Source organism: Prinia subflava, chromosome 7 (genome assembly GCF_021018805.1).
Source record: "Prinia subflava isolate CZ2003 ecotype Zambia chromosome 7, Cam_Psub_1.2, whole genome shotgun sequence".
Taxonomy (NCBI): Eukaryota; Metazoa; Chordata; class Aves; order Passeriformes; family Cisticolidae; genus Prinia; species Prinia subflava.
The window spans coordinates 29745294-29759185 of record NC_086253.1 but is presented as its reverse complement, the minus strand read 5'-3'; the positions used below and the strand labels follow the sequence as shown (position 1 = coordinate 29759185).

General features: G+C 37.7%; 1 long non-coding RNA gene across 1 annotated transcript; it reads right to left on the bottom strand.

Annotated features, from left to right (window-relative positions):
* Positions 1-1083: 1083 nt before the first annotated feature.
* Positions 1084-13660, bottom strand: LOC134552531 (uncharacterized). The gene is made up of 3 exons (XR_010080894.1): positions 13522-13660; positions 2557-2664; positions 1084-2463 (listed from the first exon to the last, which is right to left on the bottom strand). It is a non-coding gene; the product is annotated as an uncharacterized LOC134552531 (long non-coding RNA).
* Between the last annotated feature and the right edge of the window lie 232 nt (positions 13661-13892).

Here is a 13892-nt window from a genome sequence, read left to right as displayed (position 1 = left end):
GAAGGGGAGAGGGGGAAGGGAGGAGAGGGGAGGGGAGCGTCCAGAGGCCTCCAGGGGTAGGGGGACAAAGAGGGAGAGACCCCTTGCCTTAGCATTCTTATCACAGAGGTTCAAAGTGGGCGCGGTAACATTCTCCAGCCAATGAGGTTACAGATACAGGATACTACAGGGAGGATACAGACTTGGGATAAACCATACATTTTCCAGGGGTGAGCCAGAGCAAACCATTTCCATAAAATGCATTTCCACACATCCGTAAGAAGGGCCAGAAGGAGGATCTAGGGAACCACAGACCTGTCTCAGTGCCCAGCAATATTATGGAACAGATAATCTTGAACATGATCACACGGCACCTACACAACAGATGGGGAATCAGACTCACCCAGCATGGATTTTGCAGGGTCAGATCTTGCCTGACCAACCTGATCTCCTTTTATGAACACAGGACCTACCTATGGACGTTTTCCACCTGGATGTCAGTAAAGCACTTGACACTGTCTCCCACAGCACACTCCCAGAGAAGCCGGCAGCCCTCGGCTTGGACAGGTGTGCCCTTGGCTGGGTTAAGAACTGGCTGGTGACTGGGCCAGAGAGTGGTGGTGAACGGTGCTGCACACACCTGTCAGCTGGTCTGCAGTGGTGTTCCCCAAGGATGAGTGTTGGGCCCAGTCCTGCTCTAGATGACCTTTGTGCCACGGTCTAGTTGGCAAGATAGTGTTAGGTCATAGGTTGGACTCAATGATGTCAAAGGTCTTTTCCAACCTAGCCGATTCTGTGATTTTTTTGTTCTATCTTTTATACTTCCTATGTCTTCAACTCCGAATTAATATCTGCCAGCTATTTACATGCTTTTGAGAGTTTCCTTATGCACTTGATGATGATCAAAGGAGGGATTTTTTATAGTACTTAGGCTCATGAAGATGCAGATAAGCACCAGTGAGAATTAGATACTTAGGTACCTTTGAAAATTTCATTTGATGACTGTTAAGAACTAGAATTTCCCTTGAAATTCTTGTCATGTATACTTAATGCCTATACATATTACTGAGAGGGACTGAGAATCAGGATTTATGTAATGATTTTTTTCAGCTCATTTGTAAACCTTTGAGAATTGATTGAAATTCACTTTGATTGACTTTCCAAATGGACATTGAGTCATGCCTTCATTAGCCTCATATTTTCAGCTGAATAGCTGGATAATAGGAAAGGTATTTCATTATTTTATTATCTTGTACAGGAGAGGAAAAGAAGTACAATCCTGAGAAAAATGGCATGGAGAGGGAATAAAATTGTAACAAGGACATTTCTAATCCTGCTATTCATCCAGTATTGTAGGCAGACAGCTAAAAACAGGCTAGGGAGTTATTATGCTATGGGAAATATATTATGCAAACATGCACAAGAGAATCTCAGTGTAATCACAAACCTTTTCTTCCCTATATTTCTGTTTCCCAGTGCCCTTAGAGGAAGTGCCTGAGGCAGAAGGCTGAGCTGAGCATGAGCCTTTTCCATGTACCACAACTTTAGTCAGTGACAGAGCATCCAGGGTGGTGTTTGTACTAATGGTTCATAGCAACTGAAATGTTCAGATCCAGTGGCAAAGACCTGTGCTATCCATCATCTCAGTCACAGCTGCTCATACTGGGAGCATTTCCATGTGCTCCATAGCTATCCCACTCTCCAAATGGATGCCTGATATCCAAATAGCAGAATGACAGCTTCTAGGCTACATCTTGTTGAGCTTTAGAGTGCTATGAAGAATTTGATGCTGTTCATAACTGGAGTTTTTTCCTAATAGCTTGGTTCTCTAGGAATTGTGTTTCTTCCTCAGAGCTGCCTGTTTGGACATCATGTCCTCCTCAGACCCTGATGCCCCAGGGCTCTGTGGGATTTCTGAAACAAGTTGAATTTTAAAGTGCCTTCTAGGGATGGGTTAAATTTTGATTTAATTAATAATGGCTTCTGTCATAGCAAACATTAAAAAAACCTGGAAAATCAGATTAGGGCTAGTCTTCCATTCCCTTTCCTATAATGGATAGAACTTGTACCTGCTTCTGAGGCTGTGGTATCTATGCATTTTTGGACCATATAAATTTAAAAACCCTTGGTTTTATCTTCACAGCAACTGCTGAAAATAGATAAAATATCTCCTCACTAAAAAACCTTGGTTTTTTGATTTTAGAATATTTGCTGTTCTGGTTCAGTGAATTCTACTGGAATTTTGTCAGTCTTTTTCTTTTCAATTTTCTTGTATCATTATTTTTAACTCTCGTATCACTGTTAAGCACTTTTTCAGTGTAATGTATTTGAAAGCCTCTAGATTCATTGTCTTTTCTGCAAAATGTTGACAATAGGTGCATAATATAATGAACCAAAAAAAGGCTGTGCTCCACCCTTCCTAAAGACAGGATCTTTTTTTTCCTTGTGTGGAATCTTCAAGAACATACAAGTATGCCTGGACCCCTAGAAACAACAGAAAAAAGGAAACACACTGTCATCAATTCATTCACTTTTCAAGAATTTTTAAATTTCAAGCCAATTAAAATGTTTCTTAACTTTTTTGCTCTCCATTTACCACATTGATTCATGTCTGTGACCACGCCAGTCTTGTGTATCATTCCAAACCCTTTCTGTGACTCTTATTGTAGAGCTTGCAGAATAAAACTGTAAAATAGAGATGTAAAAACACTCAAACTAGTTAGGATAATAATTGATTTTACTCCGGATCAAGCAGACAACAGTATCAATTACATGGAATTACCACTGCTGGTACTAGTTAATGGAATGGAAGAAAAAAGTGTTGTTAAGAGGCAATACAACTATGTTAGAAAACACATATGTATTAACTCCTGTTGCTGATTTTCAGGCCATAGATAATGTATTTTAATTCAGTTCTACCTACCTGGTTCAATCCTTTGCATTATTTGAAGGTCATAAAATGACACATGTATCAGTAATTTACACCATATAAAAATTGAAAAAAACAACAGCAGACGTGAGACAGAAAGAGTAAAATAGAATAAAATAATAAACATTATTTTCCTCTCTGATCTTTGAACTGTGGCATTCTTTTTGAATACTATTTTTTCCCCCTGGAGACAGTACATGCAAAAACCATTGTATCCAAAATACCTCTTAGTATTCCTGTTTCATTTTATTTGTTGTGTAGCATTAGGATTGCTTAAGCTCAAAGGTGACTTCTGCTTTGGACAATGAAGTTTTTAACAATAAACATATAAAATATCTAAATTTATGCATCTCTTTACTAAATGAAAATCACTAATGAACTTGCATATATGTTTTAATTTATTCACTTTACTCTCCCCTGTCTTCAGTAAGTTTAAGAGGGTTTAAGAAGGCTATGGTTTAAGAAGGCTATGAACCCTAATAACTTTTCATATGATGTTACTTTTTGCTCTGACAAAATCTCACCTAGACCTTTTTGGCAGTAATTCATGTTGTAATACCACAGGAGTGTGACATTTCCTCTCACTTTTCTTTTTATCCCTGCAAGTAACATATACTTTTTAGTGTTGTGTTTTTTCTGAATACTTTAATAAAATAAAATTATTGGTTTTATATGTATGTTAAATAGGAGAGCTTTCTTAGAGCACTTTTAACTCATGTTTGAAAATAACATCCCAGCACTATCGTCCAGATAGATTGTAGCAATGCTATAATGAATTTTTAATTCATTATAAAAGTCTAAAAGCCAACAAAAGAAAAATTTCAGCTGCATGTAAGTTGATATATAATATCTTTTGATGATTGATCAAGAAAACACTGCATCTCAGAAGGATCTAGTAGAGAGCATGCAGTGATAGTACAAGGGGGACTGCTTTTAATCTGAAGGAGGGTAGATGTAGATTAGCTGTCAGGAAGAACTTCTTTCAGAGGAGTGAGATGACGGAACAGAGACTCCTGATCCCTGGAGCTGTTCAAGGCCAGGCTGAATGGGGCTTGGTGCAAGCTGGTCTAGAGGAAGATGTCCCTGTCCTTGGTAGGGAGGGTTGGAACCAGATGGTTTTTAAGGTTCCTTCGAAGCCAACCAATTTATGATTCTATGATCTTTTACAAATCTGTGAAGCTGGGGAACCAGGATAACTGAGAAACGTGTTTTGTCAATAAATGGGAAGACATACCTTCAAATTGAGCAACTAGAGAATTAATTCATGATACAGACTGTGACTTTGTTTTCTTGTTTGTATTTGTTTGGCTAAAATTTCTTTTTAGCATTCAAGCGCAGTATATGTCATGCAATCAGAAATACCCCACAGAAAGAATGTCATTAAAAAGAAAAACAGCAAAAAACCCAGGAGACATCTGGGAAAAGCTCTTGTGTTGGTGAGAAATTAAGCTGCCTTTTCTATTTGTTTTATATTTTTTGTTTGACTTTTTTTTTTCTGCAGAGACCATCATCTTCAGTTTTTAATATAATTTCCTCTCTATTTGTATCATGAAAATTCATTTATCACAGTTATATTTCAGTGTCTCTCTGGTGGTTTAACCCTGGCTGGATGCCAGATTTCCACCATAGTTGCTGGGTTGCTTGCCTCCTCTGCTGGACAGGCAGAGAAAATAGAATGAAGGGCTTGTCAATTCGGGTAAGGATCACTCACCAGTTACTGTCCAAGGCAACACAGAATCGACTTGGAGAAATTAACTGAATTTATTGCCAATCAAATCTGAGTAGGGTAGATAGAAATAAAACCTAAATCTTTGAACATCTTCCTCCCACTCCTCCCTTCTTCACAGGCTTAGTTTCTCTCCTGAATTCTCTACCTCTTCCCCATTTCAGCAGCACATAAGGGTAGGGCATGGGATTGTGGTCAGTTCATAACATTTTTTCTGCTGCTTCTTCCTTCTCGGTGTGAAGACTCCTCACACTTCTCCTGTTCCATCATAGGGTCCTCCCACAGAGACAGTCCTCCATGAACTTCTCCAATGTGAGTCCATCCCATGGGCTGCAGTTCTTCAGCGTGGGTCCCTTCCATGGGGTGCAGTCCTTCCAGGCTGCTCCAGTGTGAATCCCCTCCAGGGTCACAAGTCCTGCATGATCTCCTCTCTCCATGGGTCCTGCCAGGAGCCTGCTGCAGCACTGGCTTCCCACAGGGTCACAGCTTCCTTTGGGCATCCACCTGCTCCAGTGTGGGGCCCTCCATGGACTGCAGGTGGGTCTCAGCATCCCCATGGTCCCTCATGGGCTGCAGGGGCACTGCTGACTCACCACGGTCTGCACTGTGGGCTGCAGGGGGATCTCAGCTCCAGCATTTGGAGCACCTTCTTCCCTTCTTTCTTCACTGCTTGGTGCTGCAGAGCTGTGGCTACCACATGTTCTCACTCCTCTCTCTGGCTGCTAATGGTATTATGGGACAATTTCTTTTCCCTTAAATACATTATCCCAGAGGTGCTGCTACCTTCACCAATGGACTTGCCTTGGCCAGCAGTGGTTTTTCTGGGAGACAACTGGCATTACCTTCACTGGACATAGGGGAAGCTTCTGGCAGCTTCTCACAGAAACCAGCTGGGTAGACCCCCTGCTACCAAAACCTTTTCAGACAAACCCAGTACACTATCAAAGAAACACTGGCTAGATTTTAATACAAAAATGTCAGGTTATTTTATGGTATATTGTTAATTCAAAGACTCAAAAAAGACTTCAGTGGGTTAAACATTTAACAAAGCATCATTTATTTGTCTATTTCAGTTTGGGATTTGGATCCAAAATATTTGTGGCAAGAGCTCAGCACTAAACAGCTCACTAGCTAATACTGTAGGAAAGCATAGTAAAAAAAAAAAAAAATCACAGCAGGACTAATAAATCTGTGTGGCAGGTTGTTAGTGGACTCAGTTAATCCCTGAAGTAACTTTATGTTGGAGAATGAGATAAATTTGGCCTTTCTGTATTTGTGCTTTATCTGATTCATGGAACACAAAAAATATTGGTATTAAGATGGCTTTTTTTTTTTTTTTTCTCTATGAGTTCTAAAAACCAGAAGAAGATATGTTATTTGTAAGCTATGAAGCATGCACTCAGCATTATTGTCATTTTGGGATCTCTATGTAATAGTGTTTAAGAAATATTTTAGAAAAAATACTAGTAGATGCCCTTCTAACACTCATGTACCCATAGCTCCATAGCTTACCAGCTGCAGACTGGGGAATTAAACTTCAGGGTGCAACATGTTACTTGGACAGTATCTATAGTAAGAATAAAATGTGTGGTAGAAAGGTACCAGTCGTCTGATTTCTTGCTCCCTCTTGACATTCCACTTTCTGATTCAGGACTTATCTGATATTACAAATGCTGCATAAGCCAGTGTTTGAAATTGTTTCTCCAAAGATTTAAGTACATTTTGAAAACAAATTGCTTGTTTGTGTAGATTTTACAGCTTTTAAACAGATGATTTTTTAAACACTCAATTCTTTGTAAATGAATTAAATTCAACTAATTTAATTTCCATGGAAGTTAATGAAAATGATCAAATTATTTCTAAAAATACCAAATAGAACCTAAAGGATAAATTCTTCTATTGGTAAGATAGATTCTTAAAACAAAATGTAACAGGGGAAAGCAATTCATAAAAGAAGAAATGTAGTCTTCTCAAGGAAAATCTAGGGGGTTTTTTTACATCCTTATAAAATCTGAGCATGAATTTGCATTCAGTTATCACAGGCACATATTGCAAGTTCAAGATGTCAGCCTTACAACTTTCCTGGCATTCATGTTTTCTAGAATAAAAATTACAATAATGTTCAAACATCATCTTAGAATTCCACTTTACATCTTTTAGATGACATGAAGAATTTTCAAAGCTTTGGCTTTGAAAGTGGTACAAGACAAAACATGAGAGTGACTATGTCCTAGAGTGTATGGGAGACTGGAGTGTTGGCATGAAAATTTATGTGTCCTTATACAATTTTCTTCAAAAAGATAATTGCTTTTACCCTTGTGCAACAGTGAGGGGTTTCTACAGTACCATTTTAAACTGTGTGAGCTCAGTGTCCATTAAGATGTTTTACTGCATCAGACTGATTGATTTAATGAACCAAAAAATGTGGAGATATATGTGATTTTCAAGTAGCAAGATAGTGTATGATGTAATGCTCTAGAAAAGATGATTTGATAGTTTGCTGTCTGGAGTGTGTTTTTGGAACATTACCTCTAATATAGGTGCTATGGCTGATATAAATATGCAATTTATGCCAGTTGGTAAATGTTTCTTGTGCATTCTATTGGCCTCTTTTTCCATGCTAGCTTCCTCCTTGTCTGCTTTTCCATCTGTCCCAGGAGGAGGAGTACCATATAGGTATACCATAATAGAAATATTGCTCTGGAGGTTGCTAACAAGCTCAAATCATGATACGGGTGAAATCCGAACCTAATTTTTCATAAAATGTTATGGGCTATATTCATAAAAATGCAAATGTTTGTGCTTCTGGTAGATATAACTTCCTGCAAAATGAAGAAAAGTTCATCCATCCACTTGAATTTTTACAAACCCATTATTTGCCTTTAGTAATGGCTCATTCTGATTTCATTCTACATTATAAGAGAGAGTGGGGACACAAATATATTTCTCACACCATACATTGGACCACAAGGATTGTAGTTTTCTATTTCTCACTGATGTTATGTCCTATTGCTGTGTTAAAACCATGCAGCCATGAAAAGCATTGTATTTGTGTAACTATACAATTACAAACCGTGACCGAATAGCAACTAACTTATTTTCAAAACCAGGAAAGGACTAGGAAATGGAGAGACAGAAGGAATTGAGATAATAAAGTATGGATTCACTTTATTGTCATCAGTAGCATGTAGGAGTTTGGGACCTGTTAATGAAACAAGATGAAAGGACATAATTTCTCTGTTGACAGATTAGTTCTCTTTTATTTCTGAATAGCTTTAATTTCTTTTTTATTCAGAAGAAAACGTTGTGCCATGTGACTGTTTTAACTTATCTGTATTTTCTGCAAACACAAGATTAGCATGCAAAAAATCATGCAAATTTCCCTGCTTTGCAGTCCTGGGATGAAGTCCTTCATTTTTATTCTCCCTGTAAGTAATGCTATGCTCTCATTTATTTATTTGGTACTAGAGACTTTTTCAAAAAGGTCCCTAAAGTAAGACTTCCTATTTATCCCAATGTATGTTTTATATTTCCATTTAATTTTTGTTACACTTGCATTTATGCACAGATTCTGCATATGTTTTAACACACATCTCAGTAGTGGATTCAATCCTGCATCCTCACATCTTTTTCAGTGAATTTCCATGGGAAATCCTTAATTTTCTACAATGAAAAAAAAAAAAGTGCAAACCTGACAACAAAAATAGAGTCCTTCCTTTCTATGACACTACCAGTCTTCCTAAACTTGAAGGACCCCATCCAGGTCAGGTGTCTACCCTCTTTTATTTTCCGATGTTGCTGCTGTAGTGACCTGGCACCATCAGGTCTCTTTCTGCAGCTGTTTCCTTGTAGATGTGGAAGTGGGGGGCTGGTTGCAGGCTTTTGATGTCCCTGCAAGCTGTCACAACAATTTGAACATATGGAACATGAGTTGATATTTTTTCTTAAGACTCAGACTTCAAACACTATGATCAAAACATAGATTTTGTTCATTTCCTCATTTTCAAACAGGAAATTCCCTGGGCCTTTCCCTTCCAGCAAAAACCAGCAATACCAGAATTACAGGCAGGTGTTTTATTTGTTTATTTATTTTTAGCCTGGGTTTGAAGACTTTTCTCTGTAGTGAACATATTTTTTTTGAACTGCTGTCCCGCCCTTTCCAATTTTTTGATATATTCACTTCAAAGCTTTGCTGCATAGTGTGTGAAATTCATCTGTCTTCTGGCAAAATCCAGGCTTTCAATTTTGACAGTTCATTCAGTGTGTTTATTCTTTTCTGTATGAAATAATTCACTTCCCATTACCCTTACGCATGGTATTCACTTTTCTTTTTTGTTTGGATTATTAAGTCATTACTTATTCCACTCTTATATTCTGTATTAAAATATGTCTTCAAAATCTCAGAATTGTATTTGGTCATGCAGATGCAGTTTATATGCAATATCCAGGATTTCTAGTAGAATACTTTGTTCTCCAACATATGTACAGATAAGCTCTGTGAAGAATCTTACATAGATTCAGATGTATTTTAAAGAATCACAGAATCACAGAATGGGTAAGGTTTGAAGGGACCAGGGTGGTCATCTGGTCCAAAGCCCTTGCTCTTGCAGGGTCATCCTAGAGCACATGGCACGAGATTGTGTTCAGATGGTTCTTGAATATCTCCGGTGAGGGAGACTCCACTGCTTCTCTGGGCAATCAGTTCCCATGCAAGGCTACCCACACAGTAAAAAATTCTTCACCATGTTCAGGCAGAACATGTGCATCAGTTTCTTCCCATTGCTTCTTGTCACCACAGACATGAGCCTTGCTCCGTTCTCTTGATGAGGTCCCCTCCCACTTGTCTCCTGGCTGAACAGGCCCAGCTCCCTCAGCCTTTCCTCACAACAGAGATGCTCCAATCCCTTACTCATCTTCATTGCCCTCCACTGGACCTGCTCCAGGAGCTCCATGTCTCTCTTGTCCTGAGGAGCCCAGAGCTGGACACAGCACTGCTGATGTGCCTCACCAGGGCTGAGCAGAGGGGCAGGATCACTCCCTCAGCCTGCTGGCAATGCTCTTCCTGGTGCAGCCCAGGACACCATTGCCCTTCTCATCCACACGGGCACACTGCTGGCCATGGACAGCTTGTTGTCCACCAGGACCCCGAGGTCCTTCCCTGTGCAGCTGCTTTCCAGCAGCTCAATCCCCAGCCTGTGCTGGTTACTCATGCGGTTACTCCTCCCCAGGTGCAGGACCCTGCATTTGCCTTTGCTGAACTTCAGACAGTTCCCAACTCTCCAAGGTCCTTTAAAATCATGGGTAGAAAACTTATTTACAGCAGCTACAATAAGCTATGTTCCTTGAAATTAGATCTTAGAAAACACTTCAGAGAGTGAAAATGCTGGGACTTTACCTGTAGTCAGTTATCCTTTTGTTCAGTTTTACTCTTTAGACTGCAGTGAGTTGCAAGTAAACTTTAGGAAAATCTTTCCATGATCTCTCCTGAATTATCACCCTTCTGGTTAACTTTATAGAAGCACAAGAACAAGCTTTATGTTACCTTTGGGATGTGAAGTAATGAATTAGCCTAAGTTTAGTTGTGTTTAGTTTTAGTTTTGTTGGGTTGGTTTGTTTGTTTTTTAAAGGATTGGTTTACTTTGAGTACAGATGTATAGGAAATGAAGATAGGTCAGCTGGGGAGTCCATGAAACTATATCAGCATTTTCATTAAAAGGCATCAAATAGATAAGACAATAAAACAAAATTTTGTTTAGTGAGAACTAATTATTTATAGGAATGAGAGCAGGCTGTGACCAATCCCATGGAAATAGATTTTGTGGTAAAATGAAACTGAATATTACACACAATCTCAAGCTTAATATTGTGAAACTCTTACATCATAGAAATATTGTATATGTTTGTTTGTAATTCTCCCTTGCTTTATCCACACATTTAGTATTTAGATGTTTATCCTTCAGGGATTTGTAACTCTAAGATGAGTGTTAAAGACCAGTTCTCATTAAACTGCCATGAGATTATGGTACTTACTTTCTGAAAATCTTATGAACTTTTTTTACTTTCATTTTCTTCTATTGTCTCTTCGAATAGAGCAATGCTAGCAATTTACTGTCTTGTGTTCTCCTGTGCAGAGACTAAGGTTAACACTGGGACTACAAATCAAAAATGGGTATTTCTTTTCTTTTCCATTATCTTCTCTTTACTTTCTTCTTCTTGGTAGGGTGCATTTTGGATGATGTATTTACCCTACTGAGAGCTGCATGATTTTGTAAAATCTGTATTGAAACCCACGTCTTCATCATCTCACTTCTAAGTATTCTTATAATCACAAATGTAACAGGGTTTCTATTGCTGCAAAGATGAATAAATTAATCTCAAGTGGTCCATTATCAAAGGTGAAAAAACCTCTCATTTTTTACAAGTGTAAAATAATAACCCATATTCTGATTACCAGAAAATATTGATTAATTGCTATTAAATAAGTACTCTTAAATAAGCACTATCTGAAAAATTATGACTATGCAAAGTTCAGTTAATTTTCAGATGTGTTTAAGGAATGAAATCCACATACATATCTCCTTCATATAGCTCCTCATAATACCAAACTAAATTAAAATTAAATAAATGTGACAGTAATTTCAAGTTTAATATTTTCCAAATTCCTCCAATACTCAGCAGTTTCATCATGGGCCCAGGGAAACGTAACTGCTGTATTTACAGAGACAGCTGTTTTAGTATCATGAGATAATTCATCGGAAGGCTTTCACTACAGGACAGGGAGTTTGAATTACAGCTGTAGTCAGTACCATGGAGTTAATAGATGTGATGATTTTAGTCAATATTATCCTGCTTTTATTGCTTTGTAAACCAAAGAATGCATTTCTTTGGGCAGCAAGAGGTGAGATGGACTTTGAGTCCCAGACTGCATAAGGCTGTGTATGAGGAAACTGCATCTATGGGGACAACAGCTCTTTCCAGTCAGCAAAGCTCAGAATGTGCTCCAGGAATAATTCACACTTCTCTTTACCATCATTCTTGTTTCTGATGTACATACAAAAATCTCTGCTAAGAAACAGTTTTCTGAAAAAAAGCTGTGGTAAATCAGTTACTAAAAAATTCTTCCTCTGATATTCTGTCATTTTAAGCCACTGTAGCTGACAATATAGGTTGTGTTAAGCACTAATAGCAATATGTAAAGTCTGTCTACCTGTAATATACATTTTTTTCCATTTATAACCTCCTACTGTTGTAATCAGAAAAATATTTGTTAGAATACTATTCACTTCATTGTAGAAATATATTCTTTTTGTTGTTTGGTAAAAACATATGCTTTAGGGTACATTTATGCACTGATGATTGGCAACTAAAAATCTGTAAGAAATATGTATTAATCATATATTTCTTCAGCATTTCTATTTCAATTTTCAACATCCACTTTTTTCTTTATGAAAATACTTATGCAGAAGAGGAAGAGACTGGTTCCTCTCTTGTGCAGTACTGTACATCAACCAGTGTTCTGGTAGTAAGGGATGACACAGTAATGTAGGGGTAGACTGCTTATCTTAAAAGAATGACCAATACCCAGCACAACTGGAAAAATATTTTTTGCTGCATTCTCTCTCATCTTGATTTTTATCAGAATATGAGTTTCCTTAGGTGTTAAAAGCCTTCAAGTGTCTCTCCCTCTGCCTCCCTTAACAAGGGTCTGTACCCTGTTTGCCATCAAATCACATCATCTGAATATCATGGTGGAAAGGAGGATGTGCTCTGCTAGGTGCATCACTATCTAGAAATACTAATGCCTCCAAGAGAGTCTATTACTCTGACAAAGGAAAAGAATTAGTATTGAACTAGAAAATCAAACAGGTGTGAGTGTCAAATACTTTATTTTAACCTCAATTCCAAAGTTGGTGTTTTTCCTTTTATGACTAGGAAACAGATGCATTTATTGCAGTAAGCAATAAATCTACCTCTAAGACTTATAGCAAAACATAATATATTTTTGTATTATGCATACCTCCATAAGGGTCTAGTTAAATAGAAAATAATTATTAATTTGGGGGGTTTATGTCAGCAGCATTCATACACCTTCTGTAAATATTTTTCACTTACACACTTCCTTTTCACTTATAAAGAAGTATTAGTTACTAAATCCATGGATTTATTGATTAGTCCTGGAGATGAACACAGACTTACCTTTATGTCAATAATGATTATTTTATGTTTTACTATGTTTGTAATTTCAGAAAAAATAGTGCAGTTGCATTTTGTTCTCTGACAGGAATAATTAACTACCTCTGCACCATGTTCCATTGCACATATCTGCCAGTGATTTAGATTGTTTGTGTACTCATGCTACAACTGACAAGGACGAGGGAGAAGACATCTGTCATCTAATTTATTTTTCACTGCATTATGTATATGAAGTAAATGCTGGTTATGCATTAACATTAGTGAGATAGAACATTTCCTTCCATATTTTTTTATGCTTCTAAACTGCCACGTTTATAGCCTTATGTTTAGAAAATAAATGAATGCCTTCTATGCCTTCTGTTGCCCGTAGCACAAATTTCAGAGCTCTGTTAGAGGGAAAGAGCTAATAGAACTATGTTCAATGAATCTACACTCTGATGGATAAATTTGTCTTATTTGTAGTAAGTGTAGAATGAAAAAGACTTTTTTTATTCACTTCTCACAAGGAAGTAGCTAATATGTCATCCTGTATCCCAGTGTGTAAATATTACTCTCAGCCTTTATGTCTGTCAGGTGCCCATCTCCTCAGGCACTGACTGGTTAAGCACTGGTCTTTAAAAAATGAGTTACTGTTTCCATATGAATTTTCTCCCTCAATAAAATTAGCACACTGTATGAATAAAATTCCTCTTACCTTTATGTTCTGTGAAGTTTCACAATACTTCAAGACAATCCTTCAGACTGATTTTAATGTGTTCCTCTCAATTTCAGTCCAAGTCTGCTATCTCTTTTTGTCCTTGGCTTCATGAAAGAGAACATGCACACAGAAAGTCTTCACTCCTTTTTCTCTGAGCCTTGAAAGTTACTTGCCTTTAATTGCTCTGTAACAAAATAAGCAGTGAACTTTTAATCCCGCAAGGATAATAGGAACATTCAGTGGTATTTACAGGACCTTTTGTTTCTTTTTATCTTAGTACATTTCTAATTATGCTTTTTATTTATATTACAGAAGAGCTGAAGAATTCCAATTAGGAATGGGCCCCTTCTGTATTAATGTTCTATTGA